This window comes from Jaculus jaculus, chromosome 5 (genome assembly GCF_020740685.1).
Source record: "Jaculus jaculus isolate mJacJac1 chromosome 5, mJacJac1.mat.Y.cur, whole genome shotgun sequence".
Taxonomy (NCBI): domain Eukaryota; kingdom Metazoa; phylum Chordata; class Mammalia; order Rodentia; family Dipodidae; genus Jaculus; species Jaculus jaculus.
This window is the reverse complement of record NC_059106.1, coordinates 124,460,363-124,466,269: the sequence shown is the minus strand read 5'-3', so window position 1 is coordinate 124,466,269 and position 5,907 is coordinate 124,460,363. Positions and strand designations below refer to the sequence as shown.

The 5,907-nt window shown below is 47.2% G+C and overlaps 1 non-coding gene across 1 annotated transcript; it reads left to right on the top strand.

Annotated features, from left to right (window-relative positions):
• The first annotated feature begins 3,439 nt into the window (after positions 1-3,439).
• On the top strand, positions 3,440-3,543 carry LOC123461185. The gene has a single exon (XR_006637494.1). It is a non-coding gene; the product is annotated as a U6 spliceosomal RNA (small nuclear RNA).
• The last annotated feature ends 2,364 nt before the right edge of the window (positions 3,544-5,907 follow it).

Below are 5,907 nucleotides of genomic sequence, written 5' to 3'. Positions count from 1 at the left end.
TGGGGAGAAGACGGTGAGTAAAGTGCTTGAGTTCAGATGCTCAGCAGCCATGGGTGGCAGTGCCCACTCGGAATCTCAGTGGATTGAGGAAGGAGGAGGAGGATCCCCAGCACTAGCTGGCTAGCTTGTCTAGCTCAATCAGTGAGTTCTGGGTTCAATGAAAGACCCTGTCACAAAAAGTGATGTGGAGAGCACTCGAGTAAGACACCAATGTCAATCTCTGGCCTTTATAAGCATGTGTATTTACAAACGTATTAACACATATACACACATTCACACCATACCCACATTCACTAAATAAGTTATTAATTTAAAAAGTCATAAACATGCCCACAGTGTCCAAGTTTAGCAAAAGTCCATTGATGTGAGTAGATGACCTTCCTTGCCTTCACACCCCTCAATTTGATCCCTAGGTCCTCCTCACCTTGTATACATTTGGTTGCTTCCCCCCACTCCAACCACACGCTGATGGTTTTTGACATCTTTGGCTGCATGCTGCTCTTATCCCTGGGGATAATTAGCATTCGTGTCTTGGTAGTGAGGAGCTAGAAGTGAGGTCCCACGGGCTTGCCGTTGGGCTTACAGAGTCAATAGCATCATTTTCTAGTGGAAGAGACACACACTGTGACTCCAGTTCCAAGTATTACACATCTTACAGTTGGTTGTAAATACACATGGTGGCTGGAGGTGCTTAGAAAGAATTGTCTCCAAGCTCAGCATATCCCTGGGCAGAGACAGAGGCCAGCCATGTGTGTTGATCAATCAGCCATGAGCTCCAAGGTCCATCATCACATCATGTTCTTGTGAGTCTGAACTTCGGTTGTGGGGTCTCTGGCCTGCCGTTGGCTCCCCGTGGCTGAGACTCAGTTGACCGTGGACAGCCTCATGCCTGATGGTGTCACTATCTCAGGAGACCAGAGGCTTTCAGAGAAGGGACTAGATGTTCCTGAGGTCAAGGGTTTTCTATGAGTTATTCATTTTAAAACCCTCCCCCATCACAGCTACTATGACTGGCTCCCGTACACCCGCCTCTTCTGAGAAATACAAGAACAGCCCAGGACATCTTGGCTCGAGTGTCAGAAAGAGTGAATTCTTCACACAGGGCTTCCATTTATGCAGAGAAGCCTGGTGCTTTTGAGCTGGTGGCTTAGGGCCAGATGTCATAGGCTGGACTCATTGGTGGTCCGAGACTGTGCATCCACCTTCGATTGAGTTCTTTCCTCCACTGCTGCAAAATGTCCTGTGTTCTTTCATAGCACATGGTTTTTGGATGGCTTCCAGAACCGAGCAGACCTGTTTGTGGCCTTGAGCCTGCTCAGATGTAATCTGTGGTTCACTGACGAGGCCAAGGCTTTGTACTTTGTGAACAGAAGGCTTGCCATTAAACCTAGTGCATGGATGGCGGATGTGAGCCATGGCTTTGGGAAGGTCAGCCACATGGCAGGAGCTGGTGTTCAGCCTCTCCCGCAAGTTCATGCCCTTCTTAAACCTCCTGCTGCAGGCCCACAGGTGCTCATTTGCATGCAAGACATTGTGTCATTTCAATAGTGAGGAAACATAATCAGCACAGATGTCCTTCAACAGGTGAAGGAATAATGGAGATGTGGTGCATATACACGTGGAATTTTATTTCAGCCATAAAGAAAAGTCATGACAAAAGAAAAGTCATGACATAAAGAAGTCATGACATTTGCAGGAAAATGGATGGAACTGGAAATATTAAGTGTGGCAACCCAGACTCAGAAAGGCAAATGCTGTGTGTTCTCTCTCATATGCGGATCCTAGCTTCTACTTTATGCACATGAGCATTTATGTGGGAGTTAAGTGTGTGTAGAGGTTAGGAAACTGGAACAGGCCCCATGAGAGGAGAAAAAAGAGGCTTTAAGGGAGAGGTTGGGGAGGGTAATCGAACACATGTGATATGAAAATGGAAGAGGGTATATAGAAATACTGAGGGCATAAGGGTCCAAGAAGGGAGGGAGAAGTAGACAGGCAGATGGGAAAGAGGAGTGGGTGTAGGGGAGGGCCAACCAAAACTAAGCATATGGGAAAATGCCATAAAGAAGGCTGGAGAGATTGCTTAGTGGTTAAGGCATTTGCCTGCAAAGCAAAAGGACCCAGGTTTGATTCCCCAGGACCCACATAAGCCAGATGCACAAGGGCACATGTGTCTGGAGTTCATTTGCAGTGGCTTCAGGCCCTGATGTGCCCATTCTCTGTCTGTCTGTTTCTCTTCTCTCTCTGTCTCTCTGCTTGCAAATAAATAAATAAATAAAAATTTAAAAATATTAAAAAAAAGAAAATGCCATAAAGAAACCCGTTACTTTGTATGCTAATTAAAAAGTACAGTAAAAAGTATTGTGGTATTTATATCTCTTTAATAAATCTACACACAGACCTTTCCAGGGAACCCTTTCTTGCTGAGGATATCACTGTACGTAGTTGAAAAAAATGATTACCTTGGAAGTTGTCTTCAGCTCCCCTGCCCTGGTTGCAAACTAGTGATGTTTGACTGACTAATGGGTCATGAGACTGCAGTCCTTCAGGCCACACCTCACACAGCTGTGCCTCCGTGGCCACCTCCATTGCGTTGTGAAGGGTAAGAAGTTCCTGGGATGTATGGGAGAGGGAGAGCAGACCTGGGGGAAAACAAAGGCAGATTTTCCTGCCCCTACTGAAGTCAGTGCAGTTAGAGAACTTCCTTCCCGGCCTTCAAGGCTGTCACACTTGTAAAAAGGCAGCTCCTTGGGGATATTACTGTCATGGTCCTAAATGCCTGGCTGATACATGCGGTCATGTCACCTATTCCTTTTTTTTTCTTTTTGAGAAAGTCAGAGAGGAAGGGGCAGAGAGACACACACACAGAGAATGGGTGCTACAGGGCCTCTAGTCACTGCAAACTCCAGACGCATGTGCCACCTTGTGCATCTGGCTTACATGGGTCCTGGGGAATCGAACCGAGGTCCTTTTGCTTTGCAGGCCATCTCTCTAGCCCTCTTTCGGTCCTTTGTGTTCATCACTCAATCAAGTATCACTGAGTGACCTCGTGTGCCCAACTTTAAAGAAAAGAAGAGTGAGACCCAGGAAATGCCCCTGGGGATCTCCCAGGCTAATGGGGGACAGACAGGGAAAGACAATGTGAACAAGGGTGATAGAAATGATTGCATCCACCTGTGAGAACTGGGTTCTCTATATGTTATTTATTCAGTTATGAGAGTGAGTGAGTGAGCATAGATGTGCCAGGGCCTCCTGCCACCGCTACTTTGTGTATCTGGCTTTACGTGAGCACTAGGGAATCACATGGGTTCTACATTAGGAAGAGAGGTGGAGGCCAAGGAGTCCAGCTGGACTAAGCTTGGCAGTGCCACTTAGGGTAGAAAGAGCAAGCCAGCTCTGCGCACCTCTTCTGAAACTCAGTCTCTCTGGTAAAGAATGATGGCTTCTTTCTTTGGCAACATTAATAAAACTGGAATGATGCAGAGATGATTAGCATAACTCTTGCATAAGGATGACATGCTAATTTGCAAAAAATTCTATGTTCTTCTGTAAATAACCCCTTACTCATGCTCCTCCTATAAGCAAACCTGAAATGTACTGGGTAACAAAAAAGATAGAAAATAGAATAAGCATAACAGGAATTGTCTGGGAAAAAACAGAGGATTGGTAGGAGTGGGGTAAGAGGGTATGGGTGATGAATAGACATGTGTGAAAATGTCATAATGAAGTATAATAATTATGTATAGTTGATGTATACTGATAAGGAGGGGGTAATAGGAGCCCACAGTGCATAGCACACTAGATGGCTTGAATTGGAAAACATGGGGTGCAGCCCTCCGCACAGTTGTGTGCCCTGTGCTGTGACTGTAGAATGGGGAAGCTGCATTTCTATCAGGGGTCTGCCATGGTGCATAAGTTAAAGTGAGTCCCTCCCTGCAGGTGCAGCCAATGGACTCTCATGGCCACCCATCCCGTGTAGAGCTTGACTCCAGTTCTGGGAGCACTGTGTCCCTCATGCATGGCCACCTGCAGCTCAAGAACGCTCTCTCACTCAACTACTGCCTGGAGTCTGCCCTGTTACAGAAACAGCTTTAAAACCCCAGTGTGCTTTTGGGCTAGACCAAACTCAATTAGGGGCAACATACCTATGGGGCATCTCCTGGAGGCCCAGCTCATGTAGTGGCAACCTCCCCTTCTGGCCTCTGTTCCATTGTTCCTGCCCCAGGAGCCACTGCGGCAGGCTCAGCACGCGCCTCCTTGCCTGGCAGAAGGCAGCATTGAGGAGAGGAGAGGAGAGGAGGGGAGGGGAGGGGAGGGGAGAGGAGGGAAGAGAGCAAGGGTTTCGGGGCTGGACAGGCTTGTGTTCAGTCTGCACTTATAAATATCCACAGTGTATGAGCTTGAGCAGGTCACACAAAACTGCTTTGAGCTTCAGCTTTTCCATTCTTTAATTTATTTATTTATTAGTTGTTTTTTTTTTTTTTTTTTTTTTGAAGTAGGGTTCCACTCTAGCCTAGGCTGACCTGGAATTTACTCACTGTTCACAATGACAAGAGTGGCCTGTCTTCTCGAGACTCTTGTCTTTACTCTCCCTTGCCATGTCATCCTGTTCATTTGGTCAATCTCTGCTCAACCTTCCCGAAGTGTCCCCACTCCAACTTTCTCTAGCAGACTTCCTCTTCCCTCCTGATAGTATACGTCTTGTTGGATAGTTTCTAGCTTTTTCACCTTCCTCTTGTTTGAGCAGCCAAGGATTAGCTTCATCCGCTTGGTAATCACTCTGATTGTCTCAGCACTGAGCATGCTCACAGCAGATGTCCATTGTATTACATGAGTACACTCCCTTGGTCTCTGCTCTGACTGCAATGCTCCAACTTAGGATTTGCTTTAATCAGCTGTGATAAGGTATGCAGACGTGGAAATCACCGTCAAGAAGCAGGAAGTGTGTGGAGCTCATGAATAGTGTGTCATGCGAGGCACAAGGGGAAATATGGGGTCGACTGGGAGACCGAGTAAATCTAGGGAGTGTGCAGGTGGTGGCACTTCTTTTGTAATACCTATGGGAAGAAGGAATGACATACCCAGCTTGGGCCTGGCTAGCTTGATTCATCTTGGTGGGCTTAGGATCAGCCTCGTTGTATGGTGCCTAGTCCCAGGGGGGAAACAGGTAGGTGGGTGGTGGGTTGCCCAGGGTATGAGAGCTGAGAGAGGCAGTGGTAAGGCTTGCCTTGGTTAGTTTGCCAAGGCCAGTTCTCGGGGTGAAACCGGAGGGGTAGCAGCTCTGTTTTTGCCACCAAAACTGAAACGCAAGGGAGCAGCTTCACTCTGCTGAACTGGAATCTTACTCAGAGAACAACCAAGGATTGTCATCTCCAAGCTAGGCCGAGCCCATCCAAAAGCTGGTAGAAGAGAGTGAGTGGATGTAATAGGCTGTATTAAACAGGATCCCAAGATACAGTACTGGCAGAAACATCAGACAAGAGAGAAAGCATCCATTTCCATGAATGGGGACCCTGCAAGAGGGAAACCCAACTGATGGCTGAATTTTGGTAATTTAAGTTTGTTGGGGCTGTCCCTACTGTAGTTGAAGGTGTCCTAAACTGACTATCTACTGAAAGGTTGGTAGTAACTTAGAGTTGTGTTGCAAGAATAACAGCTGAAAGAACAGGCGGGTTTGACCTGCAGGCTAACGGCAGAGAGACATGGTAAGGAGCCAGTGGGAACTCAGCCTCCCCAGCAACCGTGTTTCTGTCTGAACTGTCAGAATTGGGCCTCTTAGAGCCCCAACCCATCCGCAGACAACCGTGTAGGTTCTCAGTCTCTAAGCCAACTCTACAACTTCTGAGTTTCTGAACTATGTAATTCCTGGAGGTGGGGGGTTTCTTCCTCACGAGGTCAGTTTCTCCGAGA